This window comes from Malurus melanocephalus, unplaced genomic scaffold, assembly GCF_030028575.1.
Source record: "Malurus melanocephalus ecotype Western Australia unplaced genomic scaffold, MMel_1.1 scaffold_135, whole genome shotgun sequence".
In the NCBI taxonomy this organism is placed as follows: Eukaryota; Metazoa; Chordata; class Aves; order Passeriformes; family Maluridae; genus Malurus; species Malurus melanocephalus.
Genome location: NW_026623367.1, coordinates 1,402,575 through 1,421,062, shown reverse-complemented (window position 1 = coordinate 1,421,062; position 18,488 = coordinate 1,402,575).

The following is an 18,488-nucleotide window of genomic DNA, read 5'->3' as shown; positions in this document are numbered from 1 at the left end:
CTGGAATCAGACTCATTCCTTCATCCTCACTTTGCTGTCAATTTATTGCGGTGATGAAAAAAAGGCAATGGAAGGAAATCCAGCCAATGCCAGTGCGGTACAAAAAGCATCCAAGAAATTAGTCTGAGGCAGAAATATTTCAGTTCTGGAGSACAATGAAAGAGAAGGTGGCATCTGGCTGCATCTTGCCTGCAAAGAGGATGCAACAGTCTTACCAAGAGCCCTATCAGGGATGAGTTTAGAGGAGATAGGACCAGAATTTGGCAGCATATTAGGATTTTATGGCTAAGCCTTTACCAGGCTGGTGATAATATAAATATGAAAAMTATCAAAATTACATATTTTTGGAGCAACCTCAGCTGACATCTGATTTGCAATCAAGAAAACAGGAATTAAAATAGAGCCCACACTTTCTGTCACAGTTTTTTACACCTTTCCACTGTCTTGCTCACTCAGTAGTTTCACCTTTCCCTCTTTTTTGCATATTCTATCAGCTAAAAAAGGGAAGTACAGGTCCTCTAATTTTGTATTGCATCCAAAAACCAACTGCTTATTTTTTCTCTCCATATCCTCAAATCCTCATGGAAAGCTTCCTCTGCTCCTCCCAGAAGGTATTTTCATAGCAGAAAATCGAATCACAAAATTATTCCGCTCTGGGTTCCAAAGTGTGTTTAAGTACGGTATAAATTCACTTCCCAGTAAACACAGAGGGCACCATCACTGATCTGTGACTGTAAACTACGAATGYTTAGACTCAGATTGATTTCTCAGATTGATTGTCAAAACAGAGAGATGCTTGTAAATAAGGAAATTTAACAAAATGCTTCTTAATAAATAGTTGGGGGAAAAAAATCTGCAGTTATTGGTCTTTTCACACTCTACAAGYGATTGATTATGGACTTATGATAATGGTAGTTCATTTTAAGAGCTTCCACAGGGATGTAAATCAGCTTTAATTAAAGGATGATATGAAAAATCACTTGTTGAAATAGGAGTTTGTGAATAAAATTCAGTGATAAATTACATGGTTGATTTAATTGGAAAGAAAGCGCTCTGCCTCACTTAATTCAGCTCCATTTATTTTCACATAAATGCAGGCACGGAAAGCATTTTTAGGATAACTCTGGCGTGATTTAAGGAAAGAGAAGCCTYGGTCTGTGGTTCAGCAGTGGTGCTCAGACAATGTGGGGTGATTTACAGGACTGAAAGCGGTGCTGAGGAAGCACAGCTCRAACACAGCCGAGTGTTTGGAAGGATTCTCATTTTAGAAACAGCACAGAATTTCTGCAAGGCAGCTCTTCTGTTTAAACATTTGGGCTTTAGGAAGTCTGAAAWAAACAAAAGGAGGTTTTGGTGGGTTTTTATTATTTTTTTKGTTTGTTTGTTTTTTTCTTAATCCTTTAATCCTACTTCTATGCTAAATGCAGGTATACCAGGGAGCAAGCCCAGGCTYTCAAAGAAGCTCCTGGTGAATGGGCAGCTGAAAACCCTCTCAGTAAAGAAATGCTTCCTCCTGTTCCATCTAAACCTCCCCTGGCACAGCTTTGAAGGAGAAATTGTTACATTTTCACTAAAGGAATCATAATTCTCCCAAACACTTGACAGTCCCTGGCACATATGGCCAGATTCGCTTTTCACCTGGAATCATTCTGAAATGTAAATTGGAGGACACACGATACAGAGGCCTGTCTCTGCTGATCACAGAAATCCTGGAATGAACCAAACCTGGGTTTCACTCCCAAAGGAGCTGATTTTRCCTCCCCTAAAGGGCCTGGGAATTACCCAGCATAGTCAATCACAGATCACAGAAAGCAGGGAGCCAAGGTGGTTAACAGGGTAGATTTGCCCTCATTAGCAGGGCAGACTCTGGAGTGATTTGTTCCCCAAAAAAGTAAATTAGCCCATCAGGGGGGTCTGCTGTCATAGGAAGGATTCTTGTTTKTCTGAAATATGTAAAATACCTATTTTCTGCAAGTCAACCCTCCTGGGATAACCAGGGGCATCCAGGACCTGTCATTTTGTCATTCATATATTTCATACTAAACACAAGCCTTCAGTTCGTTCTGTTCTGAGAAGGATACCCCAAAAATATTCCTGAGAAAGTATGCTGTCCAATAATGTGGGTAAATAAATCCTTAATGTTTGGGCAGGACTGTTTTTGTGCTTGATTTCTATTGCCATAGCAATTTTCAGTGGGATGGTTGGGACCAAAAAAACACCGGCTCAGCAGAGGAGCCACCATAGCAAATAAAAGAGCTGCAATACCAGGTTGTAAAAGTAAAAACATTTCAGTGTCTTGGATCAGAGTGGTCACAGCTCCAAGGCTGCCAGAGCTCGAGGTGTGTTTGGACATCGCCCCCAGGGATGGACAGGGTGGGATTTTTGGGGTGTCTGTGCAGGGCCAGGAATTGGACTGGATGATCTTGATGGATCCCTTCCAACTCAGGTTATTCTATGATTCTCCTTGGATCCCTGGCAGTGTCCAAGACCAGGCTGGACAGGGATTGGAGCACCCTGGGACAGTGGAAGGTGTCCCTGCCATGGCAGAGGRTCGGAATGATSATYTTTYAAGTCCTTTCCAAMTCAAACCATTCCAGGATCCTGYGATTTATTTACCTTCTGTGGAAATATTTGCATATATACTTTTATGCTTAAAAAGCAGAAAAAGTGGTTTGGAGTTCAGCTTTTGGAGGTAAACCCACCAAATCCTCATGGTTTTTAGGCTAGGTCCATCCAGGTGTGGACAAGTGGAAGGTGTGGAATTCCAGGGGAATTGGAACCCAATGATCTTYGTGGTCCCTTCCAACCCCAACCATTCTATGATTCCTTCAACTTTCAGTGGAATATCCTGTTTCGTTTCAGTGGAGTATCAGTTTACGAGTTTTAATTGTTTGGTCTGACCAAAGGTGGCTAAGAAAACTAAGATGTGACCCAAGARGGAGCAATTTCGCTGATTTTCACCCCTTTTAAGGGGGATAGTGAACTCTAGCTGCTCAGTTGGCACGGCGTACCTGGACACTGCATTCCAATTATCTTCCCAGGCTTCCATTTCCAGGAAATGGGGAGACTGGCACCTCCAGGAGGTGACTTACCCCACTGTTAGAGGTACAACTCTTGAACAGATGGCACAAATCCCTCACTCATGCACTGGCAACACAACCTGGCTCAGCCACCCAGAAGTTCAGCACCCTTCTCCAAATCAGATAATTACTGTTGCAGGAAGAAATCCATCCAGCTCCCTAAGTCACCTGATGAATTGTTATGCCCTCAACCCACTGGATTCACTTTGCAGGGAAAATTTGCACATTTTTCACAAGATCTTGCCTTCAGGGTAAAAACTTTCAGGATAAAAGCCCTAATGATTTGAAGGCAGGTTGGTTTTGGCACTTACCTCATAGAAAAGCCCATTATGAGCTCTCCCAGTATGTCCATGAAAAGGGGATTCTGGAGTGATTGAACACAATAAAATTATAACTCTGACCCAAATCTAAACCCACCTGGCTCCGGGATCCATTTGGATGTGCTGAAAGCAGTATTAAAGACAGTAAGAAACTCAGCTGGGGGCTGATGRCATTGCAGAGGGGACAAAATGTCACATGTAGGGAGTAACTGGGACCCCTCACACGCACATCAGGAAGGGACACAGAGGCCAAACCCTGCTGTTTGATTTACAACAGCCATTTTGACATTTTACAGTYGTGAGGAGAGTCAGAAAAATGCTTGAGCAGAGCGTAACAATGGAAAGAGACAAATTTCCTACAATTTTGTATTTTACTATTTTGTTTTCCAATATAGGCACTTACTCTAGAGTATCCTACTGTTCTGAGAGCCCCAAAACACTGCCAGTCAAAATGAAAGAGCACAGGGTGGATCAAATTCAACCCAGGGTCGATACTGCTGGACCAAGCAGTTGTTTTGAATGACTAGAAGTGCAGAGAAAAACAGAGAAAAACAAGAAGTCTGCTGGAAATTGAACTCAGCTTGCTGAGGAAGTGTTCACCAAGGTCTTTAAATCATTATTGTGGATCTCCTTACTTGTGCCCTCCCACTTGTCCTTCACCTCCTTTCCTTCTCTTTGTGCTGAGGGGTTTTATGTTCCAAGCATCTCCAGTTCTCTGTGCTGCTCCCCAGGAGCTGGCTGAGCCAGGATCTAAGCTGGTTCTTCCCCAGTGACCAGCTGAACTTTAGGGAGTGTATTTTTCAGGCATTATTCAAACACTTGCAGCGAGACTTTCCTTTTCGAGACCTGATTTAAATSAAGCAATCTTTGTTTTCGGTGGTGCTGCATCATAAAATCAGGCAATTACTCTTGTAAATCTGTCAGAGCTCTGAGTAATTATCTAATTTAGAACAGATAAAATAAAAAAGGCAGGAAAATTCCGCTCCCTGGAGCGTATTGCTTAGAGGAATTAACCTGGAGGACAGGGATGTGCTGATGAAATCTGTTCCATGGGGTGAGCGAGGTCAGCAGGCAGAAGTGTCCATGAATATATGGCCAGCTTAAAATGAGTGCTCCTTTGGCTGCAGCCACCCTCCTTTTCCTGCTCCAATTGCACCAAATTAGAGAGATTATTGCAAGGAATCAAATCCCTGCCTTCAGCTGTCCAGGCAAAGGTTACGGGRAGGACAAAACCAGACCGAAAGGACAAGAGGCAATGGGCAAAAACTGCGTCAAGGAAAGTTTGGGGAGGACAAAAGCAACATCTTTTCTCAGTGTGAGACTGGTGCAGCACTGGGACAGGTGCCTGGAATAGCTGTGGAATCCCTGTCTTTGGGGATTTTCAGCACTCAGCTGAATAAAATCCTCAAGCCACATGATCTGACCTGGAAGTGTATCCTGCTTGAAACCAAGGTCAGACCAGGGAGCTCCGGAGAGCCCTTCCAACCTAAATGGCTTTGTAATTCTGACAAGCAGAGACACAGCTCTGTGATTCTGTACTTCTGTGCTTCTGTACTTCTGTACTTCTATAATTCTGTGATTTTGTGATTCTGATATTCTGTAATTCCATATTTCCGTAATTCTGTAATTCCGTATATCTGTGATTCTGTAATTCTGTGATTCTGTGATTTTGTGATTCTATGATTCTGCATTTCTGTGATTCTGTGATTTTGTGATTCTGTAATTCTGCATTTCTGTGATTCTATAAGTCCGTATTTCTGTAATTCTGTGATTCTGTGATTCTATAATTCTGTGATTCTATATGTCTGTAATTCTGTACTTCTTACATCCTTGCAGAGCAGTGGTAAGGGCTGACCCAAGCGAGACCCTTCACACTGTCCAGCTGAAACCACAGGAACAGGGCCATGGAAATCCTGCAGCAGGGGGGTGTAACTGAGATCAAATAAACTTTGAATCAGAATTTATCAAAACCCTGGGCAGGGCAGGTATTTAGTGACACTTTCATAGAATCACAGAATAGTTTGAGTAGGAAAGGACCCTGAAGATCACCTCATTCCATCCCCCTGCCATGGGCAGGGACACCTTCCACTATCCCAGGATGCTCCAAGCCCTGTCCAACCTGGCCTTGGACACTGCCAGGGATCCAGGGGCAGCCACAGCTTCTCTGGGCACCCTGTGCCAGGGCCTCTCCACCCTCACAGGGAAGGATTTGTTCCCAATATCCCATCTAACCCATTTACCCTACAGCTTAAGGCCATTCCCCCTTGTCCTGTCACTCCACACCCTCATGAAATTTTAGGCTTACAGGTATCATGCTTTGAGACAACTGCAAGACAAGGAAAAATAACTAAAACCCTTTTAGAGCAACTTGGGCAGGCAAACACCTTTCTCCTTATCACCCCCTCTCTGTGGGGTGTTCTGTCACACTGACACAACTCCTGAGCTCAAGTTTTTTTGTAAAAGCAGCCTCTGACAACAGTGAGAGCTTGTCTGTGACAGCAAAGGCTGCTGCTGCAGGAAGGGAGCCTCATCCCCCCATCCATCACGGCAGCACCACCCCATCCCAACAGCTCCACACCGGCAGATTCCAAAGTGTCCCTGTTTCTCACCAAGCAGATGCACGGCTTCCCAGCCAGTTCTACTTGAGAGAGTCCCTGCACCCTCCTCCATCTGCTCCCCGGGCTACACAGGCAACAAACTGTGCAACCTCGTAACGAGGAGCTTGGCTCTGTGCCTCCACTGAAAAAAAAAATTAAAAAAATAAGAAAAAAAAAAAGTTATCCACTTCTGCTAGTTTTAGTGTCTATAATTAGCTTCCCTCAGAAAACATGAACATAAGACCGTAGATATTTTTGATAAAGTATGAGTGATGATCCTAAAGAGAGCACAGGAATATCTCAGAGCCACAAATGTTTCAAAGCTTCCTTCTGGACGTTTGTAATTTATAACAAGCTTCTAATATGGAAGACATGTCTTCAGTAGGAAGGGTAACAGGATGAGAAATGCTTGCTAGGGCTGCTGCAAAGGCAGGGAACAATTTCCATTGGAATTTTACCTTTCCATTCCCCCCAGTGAAAAATTTTAATGTTTCTCCGGAAGAGCAAATTCCAGTACCTTTGATGGTCGGGCAGACCTCAAGGTCTTCATTCAAATGAGATGAACATGTGAAGTAGGAACAGCCCTCYGGCACAAGACATTTAAAATCCAAATTTTAAATACCTCTGAATGGTGAAAGAGACTCAAGGTTCAGGGACAGTCTGGTACAGGAGGGAAAAACAAAACTGACATTGGAGAGAAAACACAAGTTCAATATCACAGAAGATGAACAGCCAAACATTTAAATTGTAGGTAAACTGTAAATGAGAGACTATCTGGAGGGGAAAGATTTGACCTTACTTCTTCCCCAGAATCTCAATTATAAGCATTTTTTTCACTTTCCCCTGTAATTTCACTGTCTTCCTGATTTTTGTTCCCCTTCCTGCCTTATGAATTTTAATTCCCAAAAAAAGAACACATTTTAGGCAGAAAGGTCAGTGCCAGGGCATGCAGGGGCTGAAAAAGGGGGAATGGCTTAAACTGAAGGAGGGAAGGGTCAGATTGGATATTGGGAAGAAATTGTTCCCTCTGAGGGTGGKGAGGCCCTGGCACAGGGTGCCCAGAGAAGCTGTGGCTGCCCCTGGATCCCTGGTAGAGTCCCAGGCCAGGCTGGAAGGGGTTTGGAGCACCCTGGGACAGTGGGAGGTGTCTCTGCCCATGAATGGGGTGGGAATGAAATGATCTTAAAAGTCTCTTTCAACCCAACCCAGACACTGTCTGGAGGGGAAAGATTCGGCCTTACTTCTTCTCCAGAATCTCAATTTTAAATAATTTCTTTGCTTTCCCCTGTAATTTCACCGTACCCAATTTCAGCTGAATTCTCCAGTTGCAATCCATCCCGGCTCCACTTCCCAGTCCAACACCCCTCCTGTGAATGTTTCCACTGCACAACCCTGCACCACCAACAAAACCTCCCCACACATCTGGAAGGGGGAAGCAGAGGCTCTAACAATTACATTATCATTAAACAACATCGCACTAATGAGAGCAGTTGTTAAAAAAAAAAAAAAGGAACGGCATTGTTAGAGGGGAATAAACAGAGCAATCAAAAGAGCTGCACTCACATTAGCAACAACTGTGACCTTCCAGTCCTGCTGGAGCAAAGAGATATTGGCTCATGCATAAACATGAGGAGGGGAACGTGGCTCAATAAATAATGGATGGAACTTTGAGAACACCCACAAACAAGAGGAGAAAACAAAGGGGCCACAGACACCCCTTTGGGWGCRCACGTGCAGTGCTCCACACTCMCAGGCTGCTCCTGGGAAGCCTCTGSTGYTGGAARCTTCAGCTCCACRAGGATTTCTCCCAGTTAAAACCGAGGGGAAAATGGCTGGTGAAATGGAAACATCCAAACCAGGCATCTCTGCTGGAGGCTCCCCTGAGCAGCAAAACTGGCGTGACCCAGGCAGGAGAGGTGGGGACGAGCTGTAAATTCTACCCCAGCTCAAATCAAGTGCCCTTCATGGGTCTCACTAAACTCATTCCTTGCWCAAATCTTCCCAATCTTTGTTTTTAAGGCATGGATGGAGGTCCTCACCACCAGAACTGTTGTTAAGAAGAGAGAACCCAGAAATGAGGTCTTCTGGGTGCCATTAAAGTSTTTGATCAGAGGGAAAGCTTAGCCAGAAATGTGCACTGAAGATTTTCTTACACCTTCATTTAAAATATCCTGTGTCATAGAAACACAGAATCACAGAATGRTRTGGGTTGGAASGGACCTCAAAKATTATCTAGGTYCAATTTTCCTGTCATGGGCAGGGACACCTTCCTCTAGACCAGACCTGAGTGGATCTCATTTAAAAAATTTCAAGATTTTATCCTGTTGGTACTCCAAACCATGAATTAACCTCCAAAAGTTGAACTCCAAACCTTACAGTAAGGTCTGGGTCAGTCAATCTAACTGAGCCAAACCTATTTTAGAAGACCACGTGGAAATTTGCCATTTTCCAGGATTGGGGTGCAAATATRGAGTAAAATTGCCTTGGTTGTGATGGCAGCAATGCTGAAGGCTGAAAAATTAGCCAGGACAGCAACCACAACATACTTTTTCTTAATTTATGCAAATACACATGACCACAAACACAAGGCCTGCAAACTTATGCCTGACTTCAGCCTTATTTCTCAATCCAAACATTACCCACTTCCAATCATTGTGTAGTTTCTGCAGCTCTCAATAATCTGAATTTGTCACACAGCCTGGGTACAAAACCCAAACAAGTTTGTAAGCTGATGGACTGGAAATTCATTCAAATTATTGTGCAACAAAAGGCTTGGATTCCTGCAGGAGCCTGGGACAGATAGACTTGAGCTTGGCTCCCAGCAAATATCCAAGCATTCCTTTTTTTAGCAGAAGTACTCATAAGAAATTAGTTTGGAGTTCTCAGGGGTGCATATTTGAGGCTCCAGAGAGTATCTGTACACACACAAGAATGTGATTCATGCCAGAGCTGCTCATCCAATCAAGGAACGGAAATGCTGCTACTGCTTGTGGTTCATTTACCCAAATGCTCCCAAATACCACAAAGGAAATTTAGAATACTTGGGACCACTGTGACAGTGAAGATATTCCAAAAATGCATGATCAAAATTCTAATGTTGCACTAAAACTCCCGTGCTGCTCTCAGARTGGAATCAAAGGAAGAAGTTGTGTTAAATGGGCTCCCAACACCTGCAACTGTTACTGGTATGAAAATAAAATAATAATATTATTTTAGATAGGCAGCAGATTAGGATCTCTAAAAATCCACATTTTCTTATTTCATTATTGAGAAAATTATTTAAGTATTGTGTTACAGTACATTTCMACTTTAATTAGCCACGCGTTTGCTATGATATGGAGCAAAAGGCGGTATTTTGTTGAAAGTTTCTCTTTTATTCCTTTATATCTCTTTTATTTACAGATCGGAGAACATGAGGAGGCTCAGCTCTCCAAACAAGCCTCTGGAAAAACAAAACCGTGAATCATGAGCGCTTCCTAGTGTTTCAAGGTCAGACTGCAGCGAGGAGCTAAACAGTCCTTCATGCTTTACTTGGCATTTTCATAAATCATTTTAGCTGTCCACCTTGCCCATATTAAAGCAAAAAAAATTACTTGCCTAAATTCTGATTTCTCCCTGTTGGCATTTAAAAAATGCTTCCTGATCTGTCTCTCTCATTTCACAACAAACCGAACACAATTCAAAGTTCCGATGTACATTTTGGTGTCAATTAATTAATATCAAATCAGTCAATTACTGTTTGTTTTGCAGGCTCCAAGGACAGCGGAATTTATCACAGACAGCATTTATCATTTATCATTTATCATTTATTATTTATCACCCCTAGCAAATCAATGAGGATTTTACTCTGCAGACTAAGACACAAGACAAAAGAAAGGAGAGGGGAAAAAAAAAGCAACGATTACAAATCTACAAGAAATTCTCAATTCATTAATGACCTGATTTTTAGAGATTAGTCCATTTACATAAATACAGCCTGYATGTACTGTCTTCCTAATTTTTCTTTCTCCTCCTGCCTTATTAATTTTAATTCCCAATAAAATAACACATTTTAGGAAGACAGGTCAATGCCAGGGAATGTASAGTCTGGAAGAGGGGGAATGGCTTTAAACTGAAGGAGGGCAGGTTTAGATTGGATTTTGGAAAGAAATTCCTCCCTGTGAGGGTGGGGAGGCCCTGGCACAGGTTGCCCAGAGAAGCTGTGGATGCCCCTGGATTCCTGGCAGTGTCCAAGGCCAGGCTGGACGGGGCTTGGAGTGACTTGGGACAGTGGAAGGTGTCCCTGCCCATGGTAGGGGTTTGGAATGAGATGATCTTCCAACCCACCCAACCCAACCCAACCCATTCTGGAAACTGGGATTCCATGATCAGCCTAGAGGGAAACAAAAAAAAAAAAAATAGATCCATGGCTCTTACACAGCTTGTCCCTTGTAAACTGGCAAAAAGACCCTCTTCAGGAAGAGGACAGAAAAAGTACCAGGAGGAGTGGAACAGCAAGCACTTTAATTCCAAGAGAAGAGTGAAAAGGAAAAGATGAGAGAAAAGGAAAAGAAGGAAATGTCAAGCCTTTGAAAACTAGGAAAAGAGCCTTTGAAAACATCTGTTTTCAAGGACAGATGTAAAATCTTCTACAGTTTGCTTATTGCTGAGAGAGGAAAAAAAAMCAAAACCAAACAAAAACCAACTCAAAAACAACAATAAAAAAGGGGATTGGGCACGTTGTCCACAGCAGGTGAATTCCTTAACAGTCAGAAAGTGGTTGGATGTTTTAGGGGAAGAAAAGAGTTCTTGTAGCATGCAGAGCACTGAACAGCCACCCTGCAGAGATTGTGGGATTTACCTGAGACAAAACTGCTCCAGAGRGGCAGGGAATTTGTATTTTCCCTTAGAAAAGGGACACGGGGGTGGCAGTGGGAAGAAAAGCACTCAAGTGTGCCAATGCCTCGGTGTAAGTGTGTATGAACCAAACRCAACAGCAACAGTCTGGCATGAAATGATGGTGATCAACACCTGAATTCAAAACCCACAGGAGGAGGAAAAACTCGAGATGAACTCAGAAATCTGAGTGCAAAACTTTGGGAAGTAGAGGCCTTTAGTTCAATCTTAACAACTTTACAGTTGTCTGAAAGGACACTGAGGCAGGGCCTTCTGGATGCTCCATCTTAAGTTCTTCTCAAAATCCCCTCTCAAAGGCAAAAAAGAAAAAAAGAAAGGGATCTCAAATCAAAATCTCTCATTTCTATCTCCATCAGAACAACTGCATACTGTAAGGAGTGATGCTCAAGGATAAAGATTTAGAGAGGAGATGTAAGAGCAAGGCTATTCCAGAGTGGGAGCGTGACAGACTCCATCAAAGGCAGCAAAAGCATGATGGGGACAAGGAAACATCTTGTTTTGCTGACAATGATATGCACAGAAAATGAAAACATCTCCTGCATTCTTCTGATTCACATTCTTGTATTAAACCAATGTATCATAAGGGAAAAAAAGAGAAAAAGGATGTTTGAAATCCGACTTGACAGCCAGAGCATGTGTTTTGTCCCTCTAATTTATTCTGCATTTTGTTTATTTCTCAGTGTGCGTGCCAAAAGACCTTATGGTTCACTACTGGATTGGAGTTCATTATTCTCCTGAAAACAGAGMTGGTTCCCATTTAAATATGAAAATATTCTCTTGATTTTCCACACAGCCCTGTTGTGGGTACTGGAGATCATTCAGGAGCAGTGAAATCTTCCCACAGGGGTTTCTGTGGATTTTTGAGGGCCAGAATGTTGTAGAAAAAAAACCAAACAAATTAGCCACAGAATTTACAATATTTCTGTTGAGGTCTGTGAGGAGATGAGTGGGCACTGGGATGAGGTTCAGACAGCTGAGCAGAAAAGCCATGAAAAACTGCTGGAGAAAACATTAGAAACTGATGGATGCAAGTAATAGCAGCAAGATGGAGAAATGGCACCACCAGGGGTGGCTGGATTTCTGTAAGAACCTCAGCAGACATCAGGAGAGCCACCCAGGGAGACAGGACGGAATAAGAACGGGGAGAATGCAAAAAAAACAGGGCAACAGCTACCATGGAAGGGCTGCACAGAGACAGAGCAGCAAATCCTGCTGYTCCCAGATGCTGGGGGAATGCTCCAAGTGCAGCCCCACTGTGCAGCTGCACTGATCCCATATTTCCAGTAGGATCATGGCCAACATTTGCTCATCACTGTTTCCCAAGCATTAAGGTGAGACAATGGGCTCTGCCTCCTGCTCCCCARCATTAGCCAACAGTCCCAGAGATCTTGACTGAATTAGCTTTTAACTATTTAAAATGCAGTGTTCACATGAATATGACAGCCTGGTATTTGGAAATAAATAACAGCATTGTCCCCAAAAGGCACACATGCCATTACTCACAGGCTGTAGTTACAGGGATTCAGGATTCCAGCAGCTCCTTAACAACAGGGCTCAGGAAGAACAAGGCATCCATCATATTCCTACATGAAATACWACAACATTGTTATAAATTACACAGCTGCTTCCTCTCAAGGCCTTGGATGCAATTATAAAACTCAGTGGTGGGCAGGTACAGATTGTTGGCTTTCTTTTCTTCTGAGAAATTTAATTCTTACCTGTGTTTCTGCAACAGAAAGCTGAGGTCCTCCCTGAGCAGAGGAGCGAGACAAAAAGATGGATGAAGCTCCAAATTGAAACAATGCCACAGCTCACAGTTTGTGAGTTATACACAGGGTTGTGATGCTGTATTTCAAACTGTGTCTGGCAGTTCTGGGATTATTTTTTTGCTGCTTGTGACTCTGAAATACTCAGAGCTGCACAGAGAAACAGCCAAGGCTACCAGGTAGTGTAAAAATGAAGGGTTTTTCAAGGGCTGTCCTTCACTCCCWATCTCCCTTAAAATGATGAGGAGTAGAGAATGCTGGGGAAAAAAGCACAGTGCCATGCTTTTTCTTCTTAAAAAAAAATGAAACAGCTTTTTAATCCAGCATCAAAACAGTTGTCAAGGAAATATCAACCAAACATACTGGAGAAATCCAAACCAACACGACCATTATCAAAACAAGTCTTCTGATTTGTTTTAAGAACAGGAACTAAAATAACAGGGGTAATAATAATAATAATAATAATAATAATAATAATAATGTTTTTTAATTAAAGTTGCTAGGAAAGGGGAACCTCAACCCATCCCATTCCTAAGATTCAACAGAAGATGCTCAGTGTCTGGAGAGGGATTACAGCTCAGCAGGGAAGCACCTGAAGAGCAGGACAAAGTAATTCCAGCCACTCCTGACAGTAAGGTTTCATCAGGGGTCCTGCTTAGTTGTGGCTGCCCMATCYCTGGAAGTGTCAAGGCCAKGYTGGAGCACCCTGGGACRGTGGRAGGTGTCCCTGCCATGGCAGTGGGGTGGAATGAGATGATCCTTAARGTCCCTTCAAACCCAACCCATCCTGTAACTCTATGATTCAACAATGATTAAACAATACACAACAAAATAAACAGAATCCACTTGTGGCCCAGGCAGATTCTGCTGCTTTCAATCAGCACAGCAGCAGAAAGTTACCTTGATACTGAAGTGTTCTGAGGGTGGGTGGTATTTTTGTATTTTCCTCCCTAAGAGTGCATTCTTCACCCCTCATTGTGACAGGCTAATTTTTGCAGCACTGATTTACAGCAGCATTCCTGAGCAGATAAGCAGTGTAACAGCTCTCAAGCATCAGCTTAACATGTCATCCTCAAAAAGCTTTGTGAGATTTCTTGCTGTTATTGTTTTACTCCTCCAGTCACTTCTACCTCTGATTTCCAGCAGTTCAGTGAAGGTAGGTCTGATAAACATAGGCATCAAAWGATATTTGAAAAATGTTCTCTTGAAACTCCAGATTCTCTGGAGGGAGATGCCACAGCAGGCTCCAGGGGTGGAATTGCAGCTGCCTCAAACAGGTGAATTGTGCTCTGGCTGAATTATTACAGAGTTATTAATGTTTGTAGTGTAATAGCAGGAAGATTTCATAGGAAAAGAGAAGTGTGGAAGAACCCTTCAGTCCAGRAATCCCAATAATCTAATTCCAGTGTAGCACAGGAGCTGGATCTCCACCAAGGCAGTAACAGTGACCACGAAATGCTGGAGCACAGAAAGTGCAAATTTTGGACTGAGAGCAGTTAAATCACCTACTCACAGAAGGGGTCTGCAGTTCTTCAGGGTGAGATGCAAACCCAAAACTTTTCGAAAAACCCATACATGAAGAATCCATGTAAAAGATGCTGTTCTGGATTTAGACTCAAGTGGTGCTTGGAAAACAGCTCAAGTGGAACCACTGGAAAAGCTGTATTTTTTTAGTGGTTTTCACTACAAAATTAGGTTGCTGCACAAAAGAGCTGGTGAGTGAAACAATCACTAAATAAAAAAAAAATGTGAAGAAATGGAACAATGTAGAAATGAGGCTTTTAGACTAGAAAATGATGAAAAGAACAGCCCTAAAAGCAAGAACTATCACATCTACAAACAATCCAAGGACTACACAGAATACTGGGTTGGAAGCCCAGATAAAACATGGATAAAAGGGAAAAAAAGAAGAAAGAAAAGCCAATTAATTTTTGCTTTGCTCAGTAGGGAGTTTAGGAGCCTGAAGGAAAAGATCAGAATTTGAAGGAGTGGAAAGCTTGCCCACATGCAGAAAGCAGAAAAGCATAAATCATGGCAGGTCAAAGCTAAACAAGAAATTAAGMGGATGGAAATTAATTAGAACAGCACTTTACAGTGGATACTCAACTTTATGGTAAGAAGTTCTTGAAAAGCATTAAAGGCAGGAGGCCAGTTAAGGAATCACCGGGAATGCTTGATGGAGAAAATGTAGCAAAAACATTCAGAATTTCCTTTTCTGGGCTCTTCTGACAYAGATTCCCACATCCTCTGCAGAGGATCAGCTCCAGAAATTCTGGACCAAACCAAACCCCCAGMATGGGTCTCATTCTCTGCAATGTGAACCTGCAAAGCTGCTGGCAAGGGCGGGTCACTCACCTCAAAAACACTTTCCCTCTTTTAATACTTTTTTTTTCAGCATATCAGCAGTGATTTCCTRTATTCCTGGTCACAGCCAACACAAACTACTGTACATTTTTATATAAAATGTAGAATCGCAGAACTGAAATGGATTTTTTTCTAATAAATACCTGCACTAATGAGCCAAATTCATGCTAAATGCATCATTTTGCTCAAACCCAAATTCTATAAATTGAAGGGGGTGTCACAGCCTTCAAGAGCTTAAGCACCACTTTAAAAGACTCTGTCAATTATTTAATAGAAATTATTCCCTAGTACAATGTTGCCAATCTATGCCTCACATCCAAGGTTAATTTAAGGCTTAAAATGGAGCATTTCAAGTACTGTTGCATTAAATAATTTATCTTGGAAAAAAAAAATGTAAAGGAGAAAATTATTCATGTGAATCAGAGAACATGAATCACAGAGGAGAGAAAATTATATATATAGAATGCAGGCATGCAAAGATCAATCCTTTATATGAGGTGACACAAAGAAAAGAGATTTAAATTGCAGGGTGAAACTATAACTACATACAGTATTTTTTTTTTTTAAAACACAAAATAACCTGTTTCACCACAGATTCTGGTCAAATCTGTCAAGATGCTACCACACCATCCAGAAAACCTWTAAAAATCCATTTAAGTGCATCTTTACTGCCAATGCACATTCTGAGAATCACAGAATCCCCTGAGGTGGACAGGAGTCACRAAGACCATCAAGGTCCAGCTCCCAATCCTTCCTTCCAAAGATCTCAAATGACCCAGAACACACACAAAGAACACACAGAAACAACAAACACTTCAAGTTCCACAGGGGACAAAGGAAAGTCAGCCCCAAGGCAATTCCAGGGAAGGCAAGCATCGTAGAATCATGGAATGGTTTGGGTTTGGGTTTGGATTTGGGTTTGGGTTTGGGTTTGGGTTTGGGTTTGGGTTTGGGTTTGGGTTTGGGTTGGAAGGGACCTTTAAAGCTCATTTAGTTCAAACCCCTGTCATGACAAGGGACATCTTCAACCAGATCAGGCTGATCAGAACCTTGCCCAACCTGACCTGGAATGTTTCCAGGGATGGGGCATCAATTCATCTCTGGGAAACCTGTGCCAGCTTCTCTCAGGARGCCTCAAAGGGCAGTTTCTTCCTCTTTCCAAAGACATTTCAGATGGTGGCCAAGAATCAAAYCATTTATCTGCCCACATTGGTGGTGACCAGGACTCCAAATTATTTCAGAGCTTCTACTCTGGGGTCTGGCACCTGATTGTGGTGCGAAGATGACAAAGAACCACCTCCCTGTCCAGGGAGATTTGCTGTTTCACCTGGGCTTGGATCAGGGATGCTGAGGAGAAGCTCCAGGCTCATCCAGCCCTTGGGCACTTGCTGCTTCTTCACATGGGTCAAGGGACACCATGAGAACATCAACACAAGAGGCCTGGATGCCTGGAGCTCTGTGAGAGATTGCAGGGGACAAGGGWGGAATTTAGAAACACTGCCAAGGCACATGGAGATGGTGTCAGAGAAACCAGAGCTCACCCACAGTTCATGTTTGTAGAGGATTTTAATGGATGAAAGAAGTGCTGCTTYTCTCAGACATCACTGGGATCATAGCAAGGCTGCTGTCCATCATCTCTGAACAGCTGTGGACACCCAGGGAGTTCCTCAGCCACCGGTGAAAGACAAATGTTGTGTTCAAAAAGAGGCCCAAAAGTTCCACCCAGAGACCCACAAACTGGTCAGCTTCCCTTCAGTTTGAGGGGAAATGATGAAATGAGTCCTAYCAGCAGAGATTTCTGAGTGCATCAAGAGGAGGGTGGTTGTTCAGAACAGTCTGTGGAAAAGGACAGTCTGTGGAGGTGTTGGCAGTCAGCAAGTGAAGTGTCCTGGGAAGAACATCCAAAAGGAGCATGGCCTGTGAATTGTGGAAAAGTGCCTGAGGGGAATTGCTCATCCCCGTGGCTCTGGGGGGTTCAGATCACACCAAATCACATCCACATGGTCTGTGCATGGGAAACGTCACACACATTTCTGGCACCGCTGGCACAAAGAAAAGGTGAGATCCAGGAAAGGTGAGGAGTTCCCAGGGGCTGAGTTTGTGCAGCCAGGGCTGGCCAGTGTGTCTGTCTTTGTGCTCATGGTCAGTGCAGTCTGTCCTGTGTCCTCAGGAAACTTAATTTCCAATTTCTGTCCCAGCTAAGACACTCTCTGTTCTATAGCTCTGGGTGTATTCACAAGTCTGACTCTTCTGTTTCTTTCTTGTGCTTTTAACTCGTTTTCCCCCTACTCCTCTGAATGAGCAAAGGCCTGAGAAAAAGAGACAGACAACAGAAAAAGAAAGAACTGTGGACCAAAAAAAATTGCTTTGGCAACAAGCAGATTRTACAACTTTGTTGTACATCACCACAAATACCAGCCAAGTCCTTTCCCTTACAAATCAGCCACTTTCCAATAACCAAAATTATTTACAAAAATGCCTTTTGTTCACAAAAAGTTTCTAGATTTCACATTTAGATTTCTTTGAATACATCTCACTTTCTGTTGTTACATACAATGAAATGTTCTGCATTTCTACAAAAAAAAAAACCACAGGAACATTAACCAGACAAACAACCTTCATCTTAAAMAGAGTATAAAACATCAAGCTTAAGTGCAATTATGTTCTCCAGAGCACAGGGCAGAGAACAAAGGGAGTCAACAAAATACAGTACACACATAGCTGTGTGCAATTATACAAGCTGTACATAATTAGTTTTGTTCTAATTACTTTGCATTGGTACTTGGGATACTTTATTGTATCCCAAATTATCCAGCATAAAATTGTCATCCAACTGCAGGTGCCTTTTGAAAACTARAATTTGTTACAGCCATTGAGTGTTACCCACTCTGGAAAATAATGGTGTTTAAAGATACCACGATGTTCAATGAAAACTTTAAGATGATGCCTTAGGATTTTAGCTTTTGTATTTTTCATGTCTCTGTAATACTGTAATTCTTTAGTGGGTAACTCCAGACTCCACAGACAGTGCTGAGCTCCTGCYCTCCCATTTTYACACMAAACAATTCCTCTGCAGCCCCAAACTCAAGGACACCTCMCTGTGCCAGGCCCCAAGAGATGGAAACAACAGAGAATTGGGGGGARCCAASTTGGAGTSAATGACTGCATTGGCTGAGCTGCAACTGGAGGATTCAGCCCCGATGTGCAAATGGACAAAAGTGAGAAAGGGTGAAAAACCCGTGAGCCATTGTCCATTGTGGGTGCAGCCCTGGGTGGGCCGGGACTGCCCTGAATGGCCCTGAAGGCCCTGCAATGAACAGAACTGCTTTGGATTCTCTGATGGATGAGGAAAGAAGTGATTCAGTGCCCAGGGGTAGGGTCAGAGCTCGGTGAAACCATTCAAGCTCTGGATCACAGAGCATCCCGCAGCCTACCTGGGCTTGCTGTGCTGGAGGGGGCTGGCAT